Here is a 24,483-nt window from a genome sequence, read left to right on the forward strand (position 1 = left end):
GAGGGTGAAGTTTCACACTTTAGCAGCAAATTGCACTTTCTAGGAATATCAGAAGCTCTTAGCAGGCCAGAAAAATCGAACTCCAGTCAAAGTGGGGACAGTCTAGAGAGGTTTGCAGACAGCAAACTAAATGCACCAAGAAGTTAAATCACAGGTTCTTTTGAAGAACCCTTTGCTGGCAGAGCCACTGTTCAATGCAGGTAGCTATGTGGGGAAGGGGAGATTTGGGAAGCCTCATCGTGGATCCTCTAGGGTGGCTGGACAGCCAGAATTTGCTTCTAACTTGAAGAGAGTCTCCTAACCTCTCAAAATCAAGTTTCTTCATCTGAAAAGTAGGATGATCTGCTGAGTTCTCTGCTCGTGACTCCATGGCACAAAACTCGTCTTGCATCACCATTCCTCCTCGTCCTGGATCACCACATCCTACAAGAGAGACTCCCCCTCCCACAGGTGGAAGGGGTAGCTCTCTCCCACCCCAGTGGTGCTATCGGTTGTAATGGCTCCAAAGCCATCCCCTGCCTCCTGGGCACTGCTCTGGGGTCTTCCCAGCTGAGAACTGAAATCTGCTTTCTCTGCTGGAGGAGGATAAACTCCTGGACCATAGCACAGCTGCCCCCTTCATCCACTGTCACCTGAACCTCAACGTATCTGAAGCCAAAATGACCTTCTCGCCCTCCTTAAAATCTTCTCTTCCTAATTTCCCTAACAGTATCCCTTTTCTAGAATCATCCAGGATGAAAAGGTGGATAAACATTCCACATGTCCTTTATCCCCTAAATCCGAGCCATCGGCACGTCTGACCATCTTCGCCATCTCTGCCTCATCCCTCTTCCCGGCTTCTCATCACACCCCGTCGACTTCCCAGCTGTTCCGATCACTACACCAAGTCCCTGGTATTTAAGGGTTTGGTGGGTGAGAGCCCACACTCTGGCTTTTGTTAGGGCAATTAAATAACATAATAATAGTACAGGCCACACAGAGTGGTTGATAAGATCAAGCAAATAGTCACATATTGAGTAAATTCTCGATAAGTAGTAGTTATTATTAATGTAACTTTTCTCTAGGTTCACCTCTGTTCCAATCCATCATGTCCTCTACCAAAAGAATAATTTCTCAACATGATGTTCTGAAGTTAAACCACGCAAGTTTCCAAAATGGTTAATAAATAAAATCAAAACTCTGTAGCCTGGCACTCAGTGTCTTCTTGGTTTGTCCCCTAATCTAAGAATCTTTCTTCTGCTCTGGTCAGAACAATTGGTCTGTGGCTCGCAGGACCTGTGTCCGTGCCATCTTTGCTGTCTGCAAGTCTGTGCAGCTTCGGATGGGAGCCTAGAGCCCACTCAAAGCACTGCAGCCAGAGCCCCAGCTCCTTAACCTCCTCTGCCCCCGTTTTGCGTTTTTGCGGGTACTGCTGACTCAATACTAACTACACACTGTCTCTTGTTTATTATTTTATCTCTAGACTCTAAAACCTTAGAGCTCTGAGATTTGACTTTACTCACAGCTGTCGTCCTGTCCGTACACAGCAAACACTAGGTTCTCAATGATTTTTGTTGAATGTAAGTGATGCTTATCTCTGCTGAAGCCCTAAGTGGTTGATGAATCAGGCAAAGCTGTGAAGGGGGCATGGACAGGAGAAGCAGGGGCTCTCCGTGCATGGGTGAGCATGGTAGGCAGAGAGAGAGCTGTTGATAACGGCCATTCCGATGGCTTCAGGCCAACATCTGAGCCCTTTCCCTCCATGACTGTCTGTATGACACAGCCTGGGCAGAAACTACCAGGGGCCTGTTCACACTCCTGGACCACCCATCCTTCAACATGAATATAATTGTGCACCTCAGACATGGCCAGGGACCACGTGTCAGCCACATGTGTGCTGAATATCTGCTCCATGGGGTGTCCTTAGCAGATGAGTCTGACTGCAGAGCACAGCTGATCTTGGAGGGATGCCTGGAGGAAGAAGACCCTGGACTATCTGTTTGCTAGATAGAATGACAGGTGGCATTTGAGCAGTAACCTATAGTGGCTGAGCCAGGCAGGGGCTAGCTGGTCAGCAGGCCCATTTCTCCCTGTGGGGCTCACACAGACCACACTGCAAAGCTGCCTTACATTTTGAATGGACACTGTCAGTTTCTCCTGAGTGGAATGTGGGCAAGGTAACGTGCAGTTCCAGGCTGAGGGCAAGCTCTCTCTCACCCTCTGTGGTCAGAACGGCCAGCATGGCCTCGAAGCAAGCTGTCTGAAGACGGCAGAGCCACGGCATGGGGAGATCTGAGTCCCAGGATGGTCTACAGAGGACTGTGACCTGAGAGAGGGAAAAGATGACTCTTTCTGCACTAAGTACTAAGATCTGTGGGTTGTCGACTGTAACATGTAGAAATTATTAGAGTAACAGATACACCGTTCAAAGCACTTCCCCAAATCTCATCTCGGCTGAACCCCAGAGCAAATGTGGGATAAAGGAAGGATGAACCCGTCTGTGCCCTTTTCTTTGTGAGGAAAGGAATGTTTCCTTGGTCTGTCCTGAATCTCACAATCAGAAGCTAGGACTCTTGGAGAAATTGTGTACTTATCTTTCCACTTTGCCACACTCTCATAAGTGTCAAAACTGCTGCTGAATACTGTTGCTGTAATTTTCTCCCACAGACCTACATATTCCATCTCTGTAGCAGTACCTGCAACTTGGGTTTATAGACCACGTCGCTCTTCTTAAGAGGCAGGAAGCGGCAGGAGAGGAGGGAGGCAGAGGACTCTTGAGACCCTGCCACGTGAAAATGGAGGAGGGCTCGGCTGGCCCTTGAGCTCATGCTGTTTTGTCTGGTTCTTGTTTTCTATCTCAGAGTGAAGATACGACTACTTAGTCAGGGTCTGCCTGCCTCCTTGTATCCTGTCCTCCTCTCTCTCCTGATGAGAGGACTTTAAGGGGAATTTCAAGAAGCGGATGAGTGGAGGAGTGACCTCCTTTTCCTTGCACGAAGGACCCTTCAGTTGCTGGAAGAACAGGGGAGAAACAGCAGCTCACCTCTGCTGGGCTGTGCTGCTCCTCGGGGTGGTTGCCAGGGATTAACGAGGGTCCAGTCTCCACCCTCCTCACCCCTCTCCCTCCCACCGGCCTGACACAAATCCTGAGTTGAGCCTGGCTCGTGCCCAAAGGGATAAAACACACCAACGCCATCCAGAGACACGGTGCCTTTCTTTCTGTCCCTCTTTCTTTCCTTTTTACCTTTCTCAGCAATTATGAGTTTTATTTCTTCAGTTGGAGGGTGTATCCATTTCAAATTCCTCCAAAGCCAGAAGCGATGGCAACTTGAATGGACCTGATATGAGTGGACCTACGAAGAGCATCCTCCCGTGAGCTCAGGGAAGCCCTTGCTCTGCCTTCCTATCCACCAACGGCCTTCGACATGGCGGCTGGCACACAGTCGGCACTTCACAAATGTTCATTGAGTGAACGGATGAAGTGATTATGGTCTTACTTCCCATAAATGTATATTTAGCAGCTGATATCCAATCACACTACAAATAGATTGGACAAATGTCTATATTCTAACAACTGCAACTAAGTTTACATGTTCTTTGTTAACAGGCAAGTAAGAGATGCTTCTATCATTTTCTAGTGGAAAAAAAAGGAGCTGTGGGTCTTAATTCAAGCAATAACTCAAAGACAATACTCAGACATCTGGGTGAGAGACAAAGGGACATTAGCAAAAGGAGAAGTGAATTAATTCAAGTTTCTGGGAAGCAGGAAACAACTCCTTCTTGGGTATCTAAGCAAGAAAAATCCTGGACTCTTTAGAAAAAACAGGACCAGATGGGAACTGAGTCTTCAGGTGGTCTATGGAGACTGGCAGGAAATGGAGGTGAGATCAAATGAGAATTCATTTCAACAAATATGTTTTGGGCTCCTAAATTATGCTTGCCTGATTCTTTGGGGGGAAAAACAAAGAGTGATCAGAGCTTGTTCACCAATTGCTGTGAAAGAAATGGGAGAAACAGAGGTATCTACCACTAATTAATCTAAGGCTGACTGTGATTCATGATGAGTGGTCCACTACAATTATAGACTGCACTGGAATTGGAAGGGAAAGACATTTTGTCAAGGTAGGGATGGTGGTGTATATGACAGGACAGTTAAGAGAGGTAGAATTTTCTTAAGCTTTGTAAGTTATTTATCATGTTGGCTGGCAATTATGGAAGCAGATGAAGCTAGGAAAGGAAATTACAGCAAGAAGGAATGTTTTAATGGTAAACCAGAGAAAGGTAATTATTAAATTGGTCAGTAAGAGAAGTAGGTATAGAAGGAGAGAAAAAGTTTTGCTGAAAAGAATACTGGAAAGGTTGGTAGGCTCACGTTGTTGAGGGTTTTAAGTGCACGGCTTAAGCGTTTATGCTTTGTTCTGAACGCAGCAAGGAGCCGTGGAAAGCTTGTGAGCATAAGAGTGAATGAACACATCTTCAGCCATTCATCTGTCGATGGACATTTAGGTTGCATCCATGTCCTGGCTATTGTAAATAACACTGCAATGAACACTGGGGTGCATGTATCTTTTCGAATTATGGTTTTCTCCGGATATATGCCCAGGAGTGGGATTGCTGGATCATATGGTAGCTCTATTCTTAGTTTTTTAAGAAGACGTGGTACATATATACAATGGAATATTACTCAGTCATAAAAAAGAATAAAATGATGCCATTTGCAGCAACATGGATGGCCCTAGAGATTTTCATGCTGAGTGAAGTTAGACAGAGAAAGATAAATATCATATGATACTGCTTGTATGTGGAATCTGAAAAAAGGCTACAAATGAACTTATCTACAAAACAGAAATAGAGTTACAGATGTAGAAAATAAACTTACGGTTACCAGGGGGTAAGGTCAGGGGAGGGATAAATTGGAAGATTGGGACTGACACATACACATTGCTATATATAAGATAGATAACTACTAAGGATCTACTGTACAGCACAGGGAACTCTACTTAGTACTCTGCAAGGCCTAAATGGGAAAAGAATCTGAAAAAGAGTGGATATATGTATATGTATAAAAGATTCATTTAGCTGTATACCTGAAACTAACACAACATTTTAAATCAACTATAATCCGATAAAACTTAGAGTGAATGGACAAAACCTGTATTTTAGGAAGATAATGCTGAAGGCAATGGGCAAGCTGCAGTGTGTAAAGAAGGGTCTGGACATCAGAAAACCACACTGAAGGTGAGGCAGGACCAGGAGGCTCTGAGACAGTGCAGCGCTGGTAGCTGTGTGTCAGAAGGGGTCCGGGCTGAAGGGCAGACCAGATGGGCAGGCTGTGGCTGCTGACCAAATGTGAGGAGAAGAGAAGCAGAGGAACATTCTAGGAGTTGGAGCCACAGTGACAAGGAGGAGGAGGATGGTGTCAAGAAAGTCGGGGGACGTAGAGAACAAATGTATGGACACCAAGCGGGGAAAGTGGTGGGGGGGTGGGGGGATGAATTGGGAGATTGGGACTGACATGTATACACTAATATGTATAAAATGAATAACTAATAAGAACCTGCTGTATAAAAAAATAACACAAAATTCAAAAATTCAACAACAACAAAAGAAAGAAAGTCGGGGGAGAAGAAAGAGTGAGGTTGCACTAGATGGACTCAATTTTTCTATATAAAGTAAGGCAGGAGTCTTGAGCGAAAAAAAAGGGAGACAGAGATGGATTTGGGAGTATTAAAAATGGCAAATATCTGAAGGAGCTATTGTGAGTTTAATAGGGGATTAATTAGAGAAGAAAAAATAATGAAGTGTTGTCCTCTACTCTAAAAGACCTGGTTAAGTCTGAATTTCAATTACTGATAGTGATCTACATTTGCTGATGGACCTTCCCTCCCATGGTTGGCTGGTACCCTACCAGGAGAATGTTGATCCCTGGAGATACGCCCTCTCTCCTCCAGCATCCGAGCGCATCATGGCCCATCTCAGATAGCCTCACCAACTGTACCTCACTGGGTACAGCCTCCCCAGAGTTCGCAGTTTCCCACATAACTCCTTTCAATTTGTAAAGCTAGGTTTAGGATATGGGCACTTGAAAGAATGAAAAGATTCAGTACCAAGGTCAACACCTTAATTTCCTGACCTTTATATATGTCAAGGAGTTGGTTTCCTAGACCCCAAGAAGTTAGAGGCCTTGGCACTAAACTTCTAATGTATGTGGTAAGGAGAAGACCAGGACCATGTGACACTAGTAAATACCTTACAAGGTGTTAAGGATGCTGATATACAATTCTAACGATGTCAGCTCTGTGAAGAGGTTTTATTATCCCCATCTGCAGGCGCTAGCATGGACCCATGACTGGTGCAGTGGACTAAAATTCTGCGAGCTTCACTCCAGGCTGACCGTTCACTGGCCATGCACTGCCAGAAACATCCCTCAGCCTTTCTAGGACTCTGACTGCTTGACAGAAATGGGGCTAATGATGGCCAGTAATGGCCCACTTGATAAGGTCATGGGGATGATGAACGTGCTGGCCTCTAGGTAAGACCCCTTGGGCTCCGGGAGGAGGGGCCACGACCAATGAGGATGCAGAGATGTTCCCCACCGCAGCTCCATCCCCCACCCTGGGCTGTCTCTACTAACCCGGAGGACTCACTGTCCAGACCTCCTAACATGACAGGGCTGGTGCCGTATGGACAAGGGGGGAAAATCACCCTTGAGATTAAACTTCTAAAAAGAGCTGTCAGATTTGTCAGCCGTTCCCCTCCTGACCCCTGTGGAGTGCTGAGAGGCAGCAGTACCTCCCCCGGCATGTTTCTCCTCGGCAGGAGCAGGATGGATGGAGCATACTTAACTAAACGTCTCCACGGCAGCCCCATCAAATATTGAAAGAACAGACTCCCTCAGTCAGCAACAGGGCACAGGACCCAAGCCCTGAGTGTCAGGACTCCCAGCCTCCCCCCCACATGCACTTCCAACAGCTTGTCCGAGGCATGCTTTTTGTTTCTGAGGTTGTAACCCTTTGCCTGACTTGCTGTGCCATTTTCCATAAGCAGGCTCTGGCTTCAGCACCTCGGACAGAGCACAGAGGGCAAAGCGAGTCTGCAGACCATTCAGAAGGGAGAGGGGCTGATGGCCAAGACCAGGGTGGCAGTAGGACACGGGGGCTTTGAGGAGCTATGAGATTTTGATAGGCTGGAGGACAAGGCTGAGATGGGCTAAATCTAGGCTGACCAGCCACTGGCAGGGGCAGCACCTGGGAGAAGGGAAGTACCATCTGAGCAGACAGGTAGATGAGAAACGCCCGCCTGCTTCACAATATAGAGAACCCACCACCCGAGCAGAATGAAAGCCAATTCTGATTATAAACAGCATTTACTTGGACAGTAGCAAGTGAGTGTGGTTTGTGAAACGGCATGACAAAGCTTACCTGGGATGGGTCTGTGGGAATTAAATGAAGGGATATACACATGCGATCAGGTGGTTTGCCCGACACTTCCTTAAGTCTCATCAAATGCTATGCGGTGCACCAGACGCCAGCTCTCCACGTCTTGCTTCTCCCATTTATTTATTTTTAAATCAGTGCTACCGAGCGCCAGGCACCAGAGCAGGCAGGCCCTGGCTGTGTGAAACTGTGGAGGAAAACCCCTGTCCTTGAGGAATTCACAGTCTGACTCCCCGTATGTATCAGTTGTGCAGACTCAGCTGGTTTATAACCTCCATCCCTTCATCTGCAAAAATGGAATGATGGTCCCATCTGACTCAAATCCCCCAGCTCACTGCCTGTCCGCAAGTGGCCACTCAACAAGTGCTTTCTCCCTTCTGCTCACCTGCTCCCTCCCTAGTTACCCATCTGATGGAAGCAGGAGGGACACACGTGGTGTCAAAGGCGAGGATTTCATCCTATGGGACCAGGGCTCTGCCACAGTCCTTCCCCAGAGTAACTGCCCTTTAGAGGCACTTAGTCACCCTTTAGAACCAGGGGTCTCATTTCCCTCTTCCCTTGGGGAGATGCACAGGAAGATTCGATTGCCTCTCCTTCTCTGCCAACTGAAGGCCCCCTCTGTGGTCCAGGTGCTGTGAAGTGAGGTTTGCCCACTGCCTCATTCCATCTTTGACGGACCTTGTGGCCCAATGATGTGGGTCAGGTAAGTTGTACAGGGAACGTCCCGGGGCGGGGGGCGCTGGGAGTGAAGCCTGTGGATGCCCCCACCTCTGGACCCTGCCCTTTACTGCAATCAGGAAATGGAAATGGCTGTTTCACTCCAACCTCCCCCAGAGGAGGAGGGGAATCACCACGGGGCATTGGTTTTCATAGCCCAGGGGCACTGGTTTGGAAGCTCTGCCCACGTCTCCTGAGACTGGCCTCCAGGCCTGCAGGACAGAGGGCTGGTATGGCCAAGGAGACCACAGCAGTCCTCATTCTGTTCCCACCACCCCCAGAGGTGGAAATCGGGGGCGGTCCTGGTGCCCCAACCCTACAAATGGCAGAGACAAGGTCCGGAGTTTAAGTGATCTGTTCGAGGTCAGATAGGCAGGAAGCATCGGCTTGGACAAGGACACAGCTCAGATCCTGACTCCAAGTGTGGAAAACACCTGGCACCTGGTCGGGGGGCGGCTGCCCAAGTTGACAGCTGACAAAGGAAAGGAGGCAAGTTCTTAGAGGATGACACGGCAGAGTAACCACCGAGATTCAAGATCAGGGTTCTGACTCCCAAGGGGCCTGCTGCCTCCGTCCTGGGTGGGGAGAGAGGGTGAGGCCAAGAGGGGTGGGGAGAAAAGTCCCTCCCCACTGCCAGCCTGTTCTCCTCTGTCGGAACACCACAATCCACCTGTTCTCTGAACTGGGGAAACCAAAGCACCCAGACGGCTACCTCAGTTCTACTGAGCAGCTGAAATATCTAAATCGACGGCCCCCCTCTTCCCCGGCGAAGGCCTGTTATTTAGGTTTTCTGTTCACCCTAACTCCGCCATGCACCATGATACTTGCAAATGGGGTCACAGAAATTAAGAATTGGCAACGACAACATTTGCAGCAGGTCCTACGAGAGACTAAGGTGAACCCTGATGTGTGGATATGAGAAAATCTTCCAATTCGACACTGCAGAATAAAACACGTGTATTTTCCCACCACAAATCCCATTTCTTACTCTTCCCAGCCTACCTGTGAGGGAAGGCAATGGGGGCCCCAGGCCATCTCCTGTCCTCCCCGCTCCACCTACAGCAATGCAAATTTCATTGCAAAAAAAGACACAAAATTTAAGTTTCCTCTTTTCTCCCCTCTACTATTCCATATTTTACCGATAAACCAGTTGCCCCCTCCAGATGCCCTCAGTCCCCACCGCCACATCTGTCGCCGTCATTGAGAGAATAAACGCCAGTTTTCGGTTTAACAGTCAGCTGCGGACGCCTTGTCCCTTTCGTTGTCAGAGCGTCCTGCAGGCTCCCAAAGCCCCTGTCTGCTTCCTGGGGCTGCACAGGTGACCCCTGAGGCTGCCCTGAACACATCCCTTAGCTCGGTGAGCCTGCGGTCTGGACGGCAGACCCCCAGGTCAGAGGAGGCTCCTGTGGCGAGATCAAAACAGAGTCACCACGGCGGCAGTGGGGATGGTGATGCTCGGGAAGGTGGAGACGTGGACGGTGAGTAACTAACAGTAATGCTTAAAGGGACCGAGGCGCTTCCACTCAGCACGGGGAAGGGGACCACCCAGAGCCCGTCTGCTAAGAGAACCTGTCCCTGCCCACAGAGGGATGCCAGCACGTGGCCCTGCAGCCCGCGCCTCCAGGAAGGACTGAGGCTGCCCACCTGCTCACCCTGCTCTCGCCTCAGTCCGGGCCCCGGGGGAGCAGCCTCCTTGGTCATCTCACCAGACCATCAAGGTGGCCTCGGAAACGGACATTTTCACCCTCCTCACCCGCCCCCGCTTCACAAATGAGGAAATAGCTTCACAGATCTATCAACTTCACGTTGGAGGCACAAGGGCAGTAATGACACCCGCTAAAGCGGACTGGACCCTCGCCGTCTGCCCGGCGCTGTGCTAACCCTCTGTGTGGATGTCACCTGACCCTCCAACAACCCCGAGATGTTCTATCATCAGCTTCAGTTTACAGGGGAGGAAGCCCAGGCTCACGGAGGTTGTGAAACCTGCCCACGCTGACACAGATACTAAGTGGCGGGGTTTAAGCCCGGGACTGCAGAGCCTGTGCCGTCAGCTGCCGCGTCAGTAAACACCAGGGCTTCAGTTACTTGAACCCATAGCTGTGCTTTTTAAATTTCTTGCTCGTTAAGCTCTGTCACTTGATGTGTGTGGCGACAGTTTAAAGCGCCCTCTTTAAAACGTGAAGCCATGTGATGTCTGGGCACCTGGCTCTCTCCCTGCCCCCCTCCCCAGTTCTTGCAGGGCCACAGGAGCCTCCAATGGACCCCAGGGTCCTAGTCATGGAAGTGAAATGGGCGCTTCCATTGGAAGCATTTGTGCCAGATGGGGGCAGAGCTGGGCCAGCGGCTGCGGAGAACAACGGGGCATGCCATCGGGAAGCCACACGGTCCCCTGCCAGGGAAATGTCTCCCAGACAGTGGCTTCTGAAACTATTTCAAAGACATCAATAATTCATCAACCCCAGAGGGGAGAGAAAACAATTTTTTAAAGAGGAAAACAAAGATCTAATGGGCCTCAGAGACTCCCACATGATTGGCAAAGTTGTTTTTGCATTCAGCTGCTGGAGTGCAGGAAGATGGGAGACGGGGGGAGGGAGGAAGGATGTATTGGCTTGAAAAAAAAAGCACACCTTTTAAAGGGAGAGCAGCCTGCAGCAGCACATCTGTACACCCTGAATCTGTACGGCGCTTTAGAGTTTACCAAGAGCTTTCATACATACACTGGGATCTTTAAAAGAAGAATGGGGGGAGAACACTGCAGTTTCAATTAACCTAAGTTTTCAGATGAGGAAACTGAGTCTTCAAGCGCTCAAGGGTCTGCCAACCACCCAAACCCAGTCTTCGGCCCCTCACCCAGCAGGCGGTGCAGACGCCCCTCGTGCCCCTGTGTCTGCTCCATCACAGGAGGTGCCAGGACGTCCAGAGAGAAGAGCTGGGAGACCAAGCAGGGAGCTCTGGTCTGGAGTTCTCTGGATCTCAGCACACATCTCAGCTGAGCTTCCCAGGGGTGAAGAAAGACCACAGAGCCATTGAAACCTCTCCTTTCCCACCAGGACTAGAAGCAGCTGTGAGGTCCCCAGGGAACAGATTGCATCTACTCTTGACCTTCCAGAGGGCCTCAGGAATTCTTGCATGAAGCAAAACGGCATCCTTGTTCGCAGTTACGAGAAACAGAGACAAAGATTGAAAGTATAACCTGCTAAGTTATACTTATACTTAGACTTTTTTCCCACGCGTTGTTTCTACCTCTGTGTTCAGGAGTCCTGTGCTACGTGACTTCCCCGAACTTTCTTCAGAATCCGATGCCATTCTGCACATTTGAGGAGCTACTTAAAAGGGGGCTCAGACTCCCCTTCCGATCCCTTCCTCACCTCCTCTGCTGTGATCCTTTCCTATCAGCGCCACACAGGAAGAGGAAACGCGTGTTTGCCTTTTGTTCTGTGATTCTTGTTGACAGCCAGAGGCTCTATCCTTATCTGCAGCTTTGCAGTATTATTGCACGCGAATGCCCACTTCATTACTGCAGAGCATGGAGGTCCTTTCAGAAGTTGCTTCATCAAAATATGTCATCATTAGACGCTTCTGCATCAACATACAGGACATCTACTTGCCAGCATCTTTTACATTGCCAGCAGCCCCCCCTTCCCCCCAACTGCGGACCCAGGGTACCCCTCCCTCTCCATCCCCCACCGAGTGGTCTGTTTTGACTCCCTTCCTGTTACAGAGACATCCCTTCAGTAATCTGAGGGTGTGAATGCGCTAACGCAGGTAAATTGTAATTAATTTCCCTCTAATTGATGCGTAGGACTACCTAGGCCCCTCATTTTCTTCCCTTCATTCCTTTATAAATATATGATTTGACAGGTTAATTTGAAAGCAAAAGTGAGATTCTTTACAGCCATCTAAGCAGAAGCCCCAGAACGCAATTTGCTGTCTAGTTGGGAAGCATAATAAAAGGGTTGAAGTCAGGTTATCCTTTTTTTATCATCATTTTACTAATTTAATCTTTTTCCCCTTCCTAAGGTAATGAAATATTCATTTCACAGCCTGAAAACCTTAGCAGCCGTTGGCGGGGAAGCAGGATGCCGAGAGCTGTGGCATCACGGGGTGACCTTTCTTGGCAGGCCCTGCAGTCGGACCCTGAAAGGGCAGCGAGAGGGTGATGCGGGCAGCTCAGGGGGAGGTTCCGTGTTGGCAGCTGAATCGGGATGGCATCAAGTCTCCCACTTCCTGCTGCAGCTTGGAGAAAAGCACGGAGAACTCCTGCAGCTTCTGGGCCGTGGGATAGCCAGCCAGCCCACAGCCAGGAGCCACTTTCTGAAGAGGGGCAGGGAAAGGCCATGGCTCTGAGCTCCAGTGTGAGCTGCAGGGAGGGCTTATGGCAGAAGACTTCTCTGCAGGGGAGCCAACCCCTCAGGGAGAGAGAGGACCCAGCTGCCCAAATGGCAGGCTCAGCTATTACCTGGCGTTTTGCAATTACACTGAAGCGAGGGCTGGGGGCTCCCAGGGCGCAGAGCCTTTCCACAGCCAACGTCCCTCGGTGCTTAGATCACATTCCAAACCACCCGTGGCATCGCTTCCTGGTGGTTTTCTAGAAAGCTCTCAACACCCAGGCCTGCCCACGTGAGGGTCTCTTTCTTCCTGGGAAGCTGGCCCTCTGCTAGACCATCCACTGAAGGATCCAAAACCACCTGACTCAGTTCTTTTCCCCCCAGCGTTGGTCTAACAGCGGGAGGCAGATGCCTGATGGAAGCATCTCTAGGCTGTACCCCGGGTACCTTTCTTCTTAAGCCTTCATCTTTTCCTCTCCTTATTGCCCAGGTTAGAAGCAGGAAGCCAAAAGGGAGAACACTGGTTTCTCCCTGCTGGTACAGTGAGGTGACTGCCCCAGGGATGTCCAATATCACACACCTGGTTCCATCTAGATTCTGAAGTTAGAGTCCCTTTAAGAAGAGCACATACATACAAGTAAGCCCAGGAGACACGTTCGCACCAGCTGACACTCTCCTGCACTCACAGAGAAGATGAAGTGCCTACTCTTTGGTTGGAGGACCCTGGGGGAGAAGGAGGGGGTCTTAAGAGGCAGGGGGTTGATTAGGGCCCTGCAGAGAGGATGCCTAGAAGCATCTCATCCAGAGAGCTCGGATCCAAGGTCCGTGCTCCACGCTAGCAACATTTCAGGTCCCCATCCGACAGGTTCCTTCTCCATGGGAGAAGAGGCTGAGCAGACTGAGACCAGAAGGGAGATGGGTGTCATTGTCACCATCTTCACAAGTGTGTTCGTGCCCCATGTAGTTCATTTTTATTTGTCTAAAGATGTTGCCATGTGCAGGTTGATCTGCCAAAAAATGTGACAAAATAAGTGATCTGATAAATGTCTCCTAATCATGAATTTTTTCTCTAAATTTTATAAAATTGTGTGTTTTAGTGGTTTTAGCCCTTCTCTGCTTCCTCATGTCACTGGGAACTTTTAATTTTTTTTTTTTTTTTTTTTTTTTTGCCTCACAAGAGTAAGGCCTCAAAAAATTGGGTAAAGACTCAGAATTGTTCCTCTCCACGGAAAACTTTAGTAAATAGCGAAAGATTTATACGATCTGAAGAGAAACCAGAGTATACTTTTATTTTTATAACAGATTATGCAATTATGACTATTCTCCCACATAGAATTTAGATTTAATTTTTCATGTCCAAATATTTGGGAAATTTCATCCATTGGGGAAAAGGTGTCTTTCACCTACTGTTGTTTTTAATTATCAGCATGAAAAGATCTTAAAAGGCTGCCTGAAAATTAAAGAGAAAAAACATTTGTCAGGGAAGCTACTCCAACACGTCAGAGAAAAAAAGTACTATTGAAAATGTACGGAGCAGAACGAAGAATTCACAATGGAGAACTGAGGACGAATCCAGTTTGAGAGATGGGCGATGGACAGAAGAGAAGGAAGAGAAGGGAAGTCTGAGGAAGGAAGAAGAGCCAGAAGGATAGTAAAATGCTAAACTTTGCAAAAGAAAGAACCTAGGTTTCTGGGAGTAGACGACACAGGCATTGCATTGCCTTGAATCGTGATTTTCTCATCTCAGAGAGCTTTGCACCAGCACCGTTTCTTGGGTCTTTCCAGAAAATTGATGCAAGATGAGATCAGATCTTACTCTGTTTATCCCACTATTTGCTTAGCATAGGTTGCTAAGCGTTTCTATTTAAAAAAGGCCTGTTGTGAATGTGCCCTTGAGGAGAAATTTGCCTCTTTTACTACTGGGAAGGCCTCTTAAAGACAGAGTAGAGGATTGGATGAGAATGAGGAAATTTTTACTTTGAGTAAAGACCAAGAGGCTGAGAGCCAGGCTCTGCCTCCTTCTGTGTTTTCCTTTGTTCTATCATCTCAAATGCATCACCTTCCTCCTTCCCTGGACAGAGACATTTCTCAGTTTCTACATTCAGTGCTATCTTTTCTTCCCTCCCTCACCCTTCACTCCATCCCACTGCCATCCAGATTCCATTCCTACACAACACTAACCTTCAAGGAGCTCTGGTTTGTAAAGTTTAAAAGATAACTTTTTACGACCTGTCTTCTTCTTAGTGATCATTTTGACCCCTCTGTCCTTGAAACCCTTTCCTACTTTGGTTTCCATGAAACCATCTCCTAAAATGTCTCCCAGTTCTTTGGCTACGTCCTTCCTTTCGTCTCCCTGGACTTGTACAGTTTCTTGTGTGTGTGTGTGTGTGTGTGTGGTCCCCAAAACGCCCTGCCCTACCCTCAACTCTGCTCACTTCACACATCACTGTTCATTATCTGCTCCACACCCTTGTCACCAACTGCATGGACCAGTCTACTATATATAATCTATACATCTATATCTGGGCCGGAGGTCTTCTCTGAACTCAGATTTATTCAGCTGCCTACTAGACATCACCACAGATCCAAATTTAAACCTACATCTTCCCCCAGAGCCTGCTCTCAGCTTGTTCCTCTTACCCCGGTCCCCATTTTGAGCATGGCTCTTCATCCACCCAGCTTCTAGAACCATAATCCTGGGGACCACCTCTGCCTACATCTCCCTCCCTCCCTCCCCTCCCATCTCCCAAGTCTCAGGTATTAACAGATCCTGACCTTTCTACTTGTTGAGATTCTCTCAAACCTCCCTTTTCTATGATCCCATGGTCTTAAGGTCAGGCCCTCATCATTTTTTTTTCTTTTCTTTTCTTTTCTTTCCTTAAATTCAGCTGCACCATGCAGCATGTGGGATCTTAGTTCCCTGACCAGGGATCCAACCTGCACCCCCTGCAGTAGTAGCACGGAGTCTTAACCACTGGACTCCCCTCTCATCATTTCTTATTTAATTTATCAGAATGGCTACTGACACACTGTGCCACCAGTATTCATCTCTTGCCAGTCCATTTTCTTGGCTATCAAAGCATCTTTACAAAATGCATATCTGATTATTTCACTCTGCTGCTTAAATATTTTTCTGTCTCCCTTTGTTTTTGAGGATAAAATCCTAATTCCTTAGCATGGTAGACAGGACTCCACATTTATAATATCCCAACTAATGTCCATCCTCGTCTCTTTGCTCCCCCTCTTACCTGGACCCTTCGCTCTAGCCATCTCAAGATCCTGGCAGCAACCTGAAGGCATATATTCTTCCAGGAGCCCCCCTTTCCAGCCTGCACAGACCAGCTCTCCCATCACTGTCTGCGGGAAGGGATAGCTCCCTTGGTTCTCCTTCTCCACGTCCCTATAATTCCCAGAAACTAGCTCTAGGACAGCACTTGCCATGTGCGTTCAGACACCCCTGTCTGCTCATCTGACTGTCCCACTAGGCTGAGAGGTTCTTGGGAACAAGACCCCTGCTTCTGTATCCCTTAGTAGCATGTCTGCCAATCACAGGAGCTAATAAAAAGTTTGCTGAACTGTTTACAAAATGAAAACAATATGTAGTAGTGTACCACAAAACTACCTATAAGGAATTATGAAGAAATCCAATGTTTATTTTAAAAGATGTCTTCCAAATAATATTCCTTGGGTAAATGGTTATTTTAATTCCCAACGGAAAAAAAAAATCTAATATCTAATTTAAAAGACACACATACACAAAACAAAACCAAAACTAGAATGAGTTTTTTGTTGTTGTTGTTGTTATGAATATTTTGCCCAAAAGATCTGACCCAGACATCAAGCAATTGATGTCACCCTGGAGCCCAGACCAAGAAATCGGGAAACTCCATGTCTCTCCATCCCCTTCAGCAGCTCTCACCTCTAGCCTGTTCCCTTCACCCCTGCATCTCTGTCTGTGAAACCACTTAGCAAATGCACTCCCACAGCCGTGTGGAGGTTTCAGATGCCGGTCTCCAGCTACACGTGCACATTTGCATTCTGCTTATCAGGTCACCCAATGGCAAGATCTTCACAGGAGCCGGCAATTCTTCCCTCGTACTGAAGCTGATGAGCAAAATAGCTCTTGCTGAAGGATAAGAAAGCCGGGGCGTGCGCGGCATGCCGCAGACACCACCGGCAGCCTGTCATCACTGCGGAGAACTGGCACACAACCTTATGGAGGAAAAGCTGCAGAAGAAACTTCTGCCTTATCGGTTGCGCAGGAAGCATCTTACAGGCCATGGGGACCAGGGGACTGTCGCCGGCCCAGCCCTTCCACAGCCTCCTGGAGAAACGTCAGCTGTCCACTTCTAAGCAAAGGGAGGATGTTTTATATCCACTTTGGGCTCCCTGTTCATCTCCAGACCTGCCTCATGGAGCTGACTTTTATCACCTGGTAGACCAGCAGCAGGCCTGGCAGGGCAGTCCTTAGCAACTCCCGACCTCCCCGCCTTTTCTCGAGGCCCCTCTTCCCGCCTCCCCCATCTCTCCTCCCTCCCTGGTTAGCAGGCCTTTCCTGGCTGCTGCTAGATGCAGCGTCTCAACCAACTCACGCGGGGGGTGAAGGAAGCTCATTTCAGAGCCAGTAATCAACTCCCCTTCTGGATCAAACTGCAAACTCAGATTGCACCAATCTGTCTAAACAACCCAAGGAAAATGGGACCTAAATTGCAATTTTGGTGTGTCCACCTAGCTCGCTAACTTAATTTTATTTTCTAAAAACCTGAGACCCTCCTCTGCACTGATCCAAGAAACTGCGAAAAGAGAAAAACACATGTCCAAAGCCAACTCATACTGCCAGCCCCACGGGCACTGGTCCTGCAGGAGGCTGCACATCCAGGATCCATAATCAGGTCTCTAGTGAGGGCCAGCAGGAAGTGCAGAGCCCAGGAAACTGAAAATAGAGGAGAGGAGAAACAAACATTTCTGCTTTGTCTTAAGTGTACATTTGGAACTCGGGAGAAAGGTAAAGGTGGAGACTAGCCATTCCAAGCAGGGGCAGGATGCTGGGTCTGGTTTGGCATTTGCCAACAGGGCCTGGAGTATCAGAGTCTTGTGTCCTGCACGCTTAGTTCGAAAAGGTGGGACAAGTCTCTTCTCATGTCTCAATTTCTCTTGAAATGAAGGCCTTCCCTGGTACCCAAAGATGTTTGTGTTTCAGAACAAAATATAAATGAGAGGCTTAGATGAGAAAACCGAAACCAAAACCAAACCTCATCAGCAAATAATAATGATAAGGAAGGTGTCAAGAATACAAATACCATATTCCTAAGTGTCTCAGATTCATTTCTGAAAGCAAGCTCCAAGAGGTGTGAAAGTCCCTAATTAGAAAGGGAGGAAAGTCCCAAAGAACCCAGCACCGGCAGGCGTGCCGCTCACTCCATCTGGACAGCAGGTCTCTCCCAGGGCCTGTGAGAGCCAGGAAGACTGCCCACCTGATTTGCACCAGGAAACGATGCCACCCATGTGACACACCAACTGCCACGTGTCACTCATCACAGACTTGTTAAAAATAGTGGCCTTATCGCCTAGGTCCTGAAGTGACCGAGCAAGTCCTGCTGGCCTTTGCCTCCTGTCTTCTGAAAACACTCCCCAGCTGACCGAAGGCAAATTAAGGTATCTGCCTGATCGCGGGTGAGACCGAGGCCACGGGGGATATTTTTAACAATCTTCACCCATCCAGTCACTTGAAAACACAACTGGCCCATTCTCTATGTTCCGGCAAGCGCTCTGCACGTTGCTGGCTCCTGTGGTCGGAGATCTCTGGGGTTCAAGGCAGTCAGGATGGGAGAAGTGAAGCTGCAATAACAGATGACCCCAACCCTTGAGCACACTTGGCACTTCCTCTGCACCAGGACTGGTAAGGCAGCCCCTTGTTGGTCTAGTGCCTGTCTCCCATTCCAGGGACAGGAAAGGTCTGGTGAATTAAAATTTCTCCTTGGAATTGACACCATTGTTTCTGCCCTTGACCTGCCCTGCCCCTGACCTTGGCTAAAGCAAGTTCTACAGGGAAGCAACAGTCCATCCTCCCACAGAGAAGGCAGGCAAATGTCTGCAAACACAGCTGCAATCTCCTCCAATGCTAGTCAGTGCTTTGTCACTTTGGGGGTAAGAAACGTCCCCACTGTTGTGGGATCTCTCACAAAAGCACTGTCCTCCAGTCCAGTCACAAAACGAGCTCAAGACCGTGTCCCCACCATGACCACTTCAGCCACAGTGCCCCACGCCAGCCGGGTTATCATCAGAGGGTTTTTGTTTCTGTGAAACACTTGCTACCTGGCCTTCTTCTTGGTACCCTGTGGTTTCAGCCTGGTCTTGGGAAGAGAGCGTCAAAGGCAGGGGCCACAAACTATGGAGAAAGAACAGCTATCATAAGCCCATCTTGGCCGAGTGAAGGCTGGAGGACATGGGTTTGCTGCATTTTATCTTTATGAAACAAACCCAACAGGAGGGAGGATGTGTTCTATTATGTTTTATTTTCTTCAGGAATTCAAAAGTACCCTCACCAAAGACCTTCTAGGAACCTCTACAATGAAATGTGCAGCCACACCTCATGTCTTGTCCCCAGATCTCTGGATTTATGATAAACGGAACTGATCCTGCCCAGCCAATCTGGGAAAAGGAGCTGAGGGGGTCAGCCCAAGGGGAGCAGACACTCCCCAGCCTTGGTGTCCTTGGTAGGAGGAGAAGAAACAATACATAATAACCCAGCACTTACTGTAAACCAGGCACTCATGTCTGGCCCCACTTCCTGCCCCAAGAATGCACAGATCGCCGCCCATTAGCACAAGGCTGCCTCCTCTCATTGTGTCTGTCCCCTCCTGGTCCCCGAGGCCCACCAGCCTGACGGGTGGTCCACCTTATGCGTTTCCTCCTGACTTTCTCCCCCGATTCCCAGCTCTACGTTTTCCTGACCTGGTGCTGTGTCGCCATGGACCCTCCCAGACTTGGTCTAGGACCCTTCAAGCCTCGCCAGGACTTAGTCCCATCTTGATCTTGGCAGGATGTGCTGAGGCCACGAGAAGCAGAGACCTCATTCGTTCCTGGAAGAGGTCTGGAGAAGTCGGATGAAGCACAGGAAGAGAGCGCAGGGAACGCGTATAGCTCTGGCTGACACAGGCTGACCAGCTGTGCAGACCTGGGGCCTGCCCTGGGCACCGCCTGGCTCCTGGGTGATGCAGGCTGACCGGCTGTGCAGACCTGGGGGCTGCCCTGGGCACCGCCTGGCCCAGGTGCACGAGCCTAACGGAAATTCAGCAGCCAGAGAGGCCATGGGTCTGGGGATTGTGCCACTGCTGGCTTATGTAGGAATCCTCACACCAGCTATACGAAGCCCGATCCGATGGTAAATGATAGCTGCCACTCTCGTTCTGACAGTATCCACATGCGGAACCTTTACAGCTACAGCCAAAAGGGGATAAGGAAAGGGTCAGTGGTCGGGTCAGCTGGGAAGATATCCCAGAGGCTGGCTACCTTCTCTGTTCTGCCAGGGACTTAATTTGCTTAATGCACAAGCGCTTGTTTCTTTGTGTAAAATCAGGCATTAATCTGTTTCACTGATACGTATACTAAAAACCAAGAAGCATCTCCCAGTCGTGAAAGCGTTCTCAACTGAAAAAAAGAAAGCCGAGTTTGAGTCCCGACCCTGTTAATAACTAGCCTTGTGATCTCGGCTGTACCACCTTGAGCCTCTGTTTACAGTTTTAGGAAATAGGCATGTTGATAAAGGCCCTCCCAAATCCCGAGGTTGTGAGGAAGATAAACTGATAACGTGAGCTACGTCGGTGATAACTCTTTGAAAACTGCTCTCCAAGTGTGAGACAATACCCACGCAGTAATACTCATTGTATTTATTTGTACGCTACTTCTTCGCGTGTTTCTTTTATGTGTCTTGCTATTCTTGTTACTTTAGAGCATCCTGGCCAAAAGCCAGACTATCCTTAATTTGGGGTCTCCTTTTACAACACGGTACAAATGTCAGAAGCTACTCAGCACATGTTCCTGGAAGACCAGTTTATAGGACATTCTGGAACCACTGTTAAGGCCAAGGTTAAGCCCATAATGTGACCACTATAGGGTAAAATTTGGGTAGACAGAAAATGCAATAAGCCTGAAAGCTACTGATCCCAGAGCACCTGCTGACAGAATGTGACCCAGTGCTCAGGAATGAAAATTCTCTCCCTTCAGTCCCACGAAGGAAGCAAAAGGTTCATCCTATCAGCGCTCAGGGCACGTCAGGGAAAGTTAACAAGGCCGGCGTGATTAAGGAGTAACAGTTTGTTTGTAGGTTACAGACGATCGTCGCACTGTATCTGGAGGATGAGCTTCTTCCGGATCTCAGCGCAGGGTCCCTTCCCTCCATCTCTCTGGCTGCCCGGACTGCGCCCTCTAGTGGCTCCTCCTTCTCCAAACATTTCCGCACAGGTGTGGAAGGAAAGATGGGATTTCATTTCCCACCCGATTTTCCTCCTCAGTGGTCCAGGGAAGTGCCCCTGAATCCTTTAACTCTGTTATATTAGCAGAAAAGTAACAGCTCCAGTTCAAATGAGTAGGCACCATGCCCGATCCCAAATTTCATTCTGCTTTTGCTACCACAGGCATTTCAGCCAGACTTGCATTAAAAACCTATCATATGGGGCTTCCCTGGTGGCACAGTGGTTGAGAGTCCGCCTGCCGATTCAGGGGACGTGGGTTCGTGCCCCAGTCCGGGAAGATCCCACATGTCGCGGAGCGGCTGGGCCCGTGAGCCATGGCCGCTGAGCCTGCGCGTCCGGAGCCTGTGCTCTGCAATGGGAGAGGCCACAGCAGGGAGAGGCCCGCGTACCGCAAAAAAAAAAAAAAAAAAAAAAAAACCAAAACTATCGTATGGCTTTCAACTTAATGTCTGTGGGATATGGATAAATTCTCTTCTGTTAGTGAACCGAATAAGGTTTCCCCCTTCTATGATTGCATGTTTTATACCAACATCTCTACTCAACACAGCAGCCATTGTGCTGGTTCCGTAAAGGGCAGGGCTTCAAGCCGCTAACCCATGAGCCAACATGCCCTGTGTTAGCCAAGTTGCTACTAAAAAGAAGTCACCCAAATCAGCGGCTGCAGTGTGGTAATACAGGAAGCCCCTTGCCTGGGAGGCACTGGCACAGTGACAGGGGCTTTCCAGGTTAGACAAGTAACTAAACCTGCCTGTCTTCCCAAGCCCCATGCCCCTTCCTCATTTATGGAACGAAAATCTTAATGCCTATCTTGCAGATTATGCTAAGTATTCACTTAGTGTCTGGAACCGAGGCCTGTGACAAATATTCCTCGAATGAATGAATAAATATTGAATCCATTATTTGGTAAAGTTCCATTATTTGTAAGTGCTTTAAAAAGCCAGCTGGAGCTCTCATCCAAGGAAAATGTCCAAGATGGGCAGAATGAGAAAGAACCTCACAGGTGAAATGGTTGACTCAGGGCCACCAGCTGAGATCTAGGGTGACAGGACCCATTTCGCTAAGCTTCATTTGAATAAGGGGACAATTGCTCCCTTGCAGTGCTACAGGGGTGAGGGACATTCAGTGGCTCAAGGTTTCAGGGGTAAATACAAGACCCTTTCCTTGACTCCCAGTTGGTAGAAGGAGTGCAATTATGTTTGCATCCCCCTGTACTGAGAGGCGTGTATATTTCACTGGCTTTAGGGTCCCTACCCTTACCTAAAATGTTGATTCAGAATTCCAAGGCAGACGCACATCCTACGGAACCCCATGTGCAGGCATGCATTTGCTGCAGATGAAACTGTTGCTAAGCAGAGAAAAGAGTCTTTCAAATGCTTATGAGAACTGGCTTGCAAAGCTCCTTGGATGCCTAGTGTTCTTTTTTTTTTTTAACATCTTTATTGGAGTATAATTGCTTTACAATGGTGTGTTAGTTTCTGCTTTATAACAAAGTGAATCAGTTATACATATACATGTTCCCATATCTCTTCCCTCTTGCATCTCCCTCCCTCCCACCCTCCCTATCCCACCCCTCTAGGTGGTCACAAAGCACCGAGCTGATCTCCCTGTGCTATGCGGCTGCTTCCCACTAGCTGTCTATTTTACGTTTGGTAGTGTATATATGTCCATGCCACTCTCTCACTTTGTCCCAGCTTACCCTTCCCCCTCCCCATATCCTCAAGTCCATGCTCTAGTAGGTCTGTGTCTTTATTCCCACCTTACCCCTAGATTCATGACCTTTTCTTTCTTTTTCTTAGATTCCATATATATGTGTCAGCATATGGTATTTGTTTTCTCTTTCTGACTCACTTCACTCTGTATGACAGACTCTAGGTCCATCCACCTCATTACAAATAGCTCAATTTCATTTCTTTTTATGGCTGAGTAATATTCCATTGCATATATGTGCCACATCTTCTTTATCCATTCATCCGATGATGGACACTTAGGTTGTTTCCATCTCCTGACTATTGTAAATAGAGCTGCAATGAACATTTTGGTACATGACTCTTTTTGAATTATGGTTTTCTCAGGGTATATGACCAGTAGTGGGATTGCTGGGTCATATGGTAATTCTATTTTTAGTTTTTTAAGGAACCTCCATACTGTTCTCCATAGTGGCTGTATCAATTTACATTCCCACCAACAGTGTTCCCTTTTCTCCACACCCTCTCCAGAATTTATTGTTTCTAGATTTTTTGATGATGGCCATTCTGACCAGTGTGAGATGATATTTCATTGCAGTTTAGATTTGCATTTCTCTAATGATTAATTATGTTGAGCATTCTTTTCTTTTCTTTTTTTTTTTTTTTTTGCAGTACGCGGGCCTCTCACTGCTGTGGCCTCTCCCGTTGCAGAGCACAGGCTCCGGATGCGCAGGCTCAGTGGCCATGGCTCATGAGCCTAACCGCTCCACGGCATGTGGGATCTTCCCGGACCGGGACACGAACCCATGTCCCCTGCATCGGCAGGCAGACTCTCAACCACTGTGCCACCAGGGAAGCCCATGTTGGGCATTCTCTCATGTGTTTGTTGGCAATCTGTATATCTTCTTTGGAGAAATGTCTATTTAGGTCTTCTGCCCATTTTTGGATTGGGTTGTTTTTTTGTTATTGAGCCGCATGAGCTGCTTGTAAATTTTGGAGATTAATCCTTTGTCAGTTGCTTCATTTGCAAATATTTTCTCCCATTCTGAGGGTTGTCTTTTGGTCTTGTAATGTTCTTAAACAGCATTTTAATGATTTAAGGATAAATGAACTAAAAACCCATGGATTTAATTTCCCTTGAAATACATTTACATTTACAAATTAAGGGGGAACATACTCGGAGCAAAACCTATTTGTGATTTGGTGGCAGCCGGAGCATTCGGAGTGAACTGAGTCCAGTCCAGCAGGCCCGCTGCAGCCATGCAGTCTGACTCTCAGCAAAGCTGGCAGAGGCTTCTGACATGGGTGTCCGTCCTCCAGCTGCTGGAGGACAGGGATTTGCCATCCCAAGGCTGTGCTACTGAGGCTCTGCATGAGGGTCTGCCTGCTCAGACCACAAGGGCCAGGTTACGGTGAGCTCAGGGGAGGCCCCTACTGTTCAGCCAGAAGCCCTGATGTCCAGCGTGGTGGCCACAGCCTGGAGCAAAAGGCTCCCCGCATGAGGAGTCTTGTTTAACCGAATTCCTGGTGCTCACCTGGGTTTTCACAAGTACAGTACAGAGGTTTTGTTACACAGATTCCACCAACAACGGAGGTAATATATTTCCCCCGAACTCCAGAAAGCTCCAGGGAGCAAAACTCGAATTTACCCTGCTGCGGAAACTATTTACAAAGTGTTTACACTGTACTGGGTACTGTAAATAATCTAGAGAGGAGTTAAAGTGCATGGGAAGGGCTGTGAGGAAGACGGAGAAGTAGGAAGACCCTAAGCTCACCTCCTCTCACAGGCACCCCAAAGTTACAACTATTTGCAGAACCACTGATGAAGAAGACCAGAACCTACCAGAAAAGATCATCTACAACT

The 24,483-nt window shown here is 48.3% G+C and overlaps 1 protein-coding gene and 1 non-coding gene across 3 annotated transcripts in view; both read right to left on the reverse strand.

Annotated features, from left to right (window-relative positions):
* Window positions 1-24,483, reverse strand: part of LOC101270320 (opioid-binding protein/cell adhesion molecule) — a 1,084,701-nt gene that overhangs the window by 689,710 nt on the left and 370,508 nt on the right. The window lies entirely within an intron of this gene.
* On the reverse strand, window positions 13,628-13,743 carry LOC117196867 (U5 spliceosomal RNA). The gene has a single exon (XR_004477283.1). It is a non-coding gene; the product is annotated as a U5 spliceosomal RNA (small nuclear RNA).

The sequence above is a fragment of the Orcinus orca genome, chromosome 8 (genome assembly GCF_937001465.1).
Source record: "Orcinus orca chromosome 8, mOrcOrc1.1, whole genome shotgun sequence".
NCBI lineage: Eukaryota > Metazoa > Chordata > Mammalia > Artiodactyla > Delphinidae > Orcinus > Orcinus orca.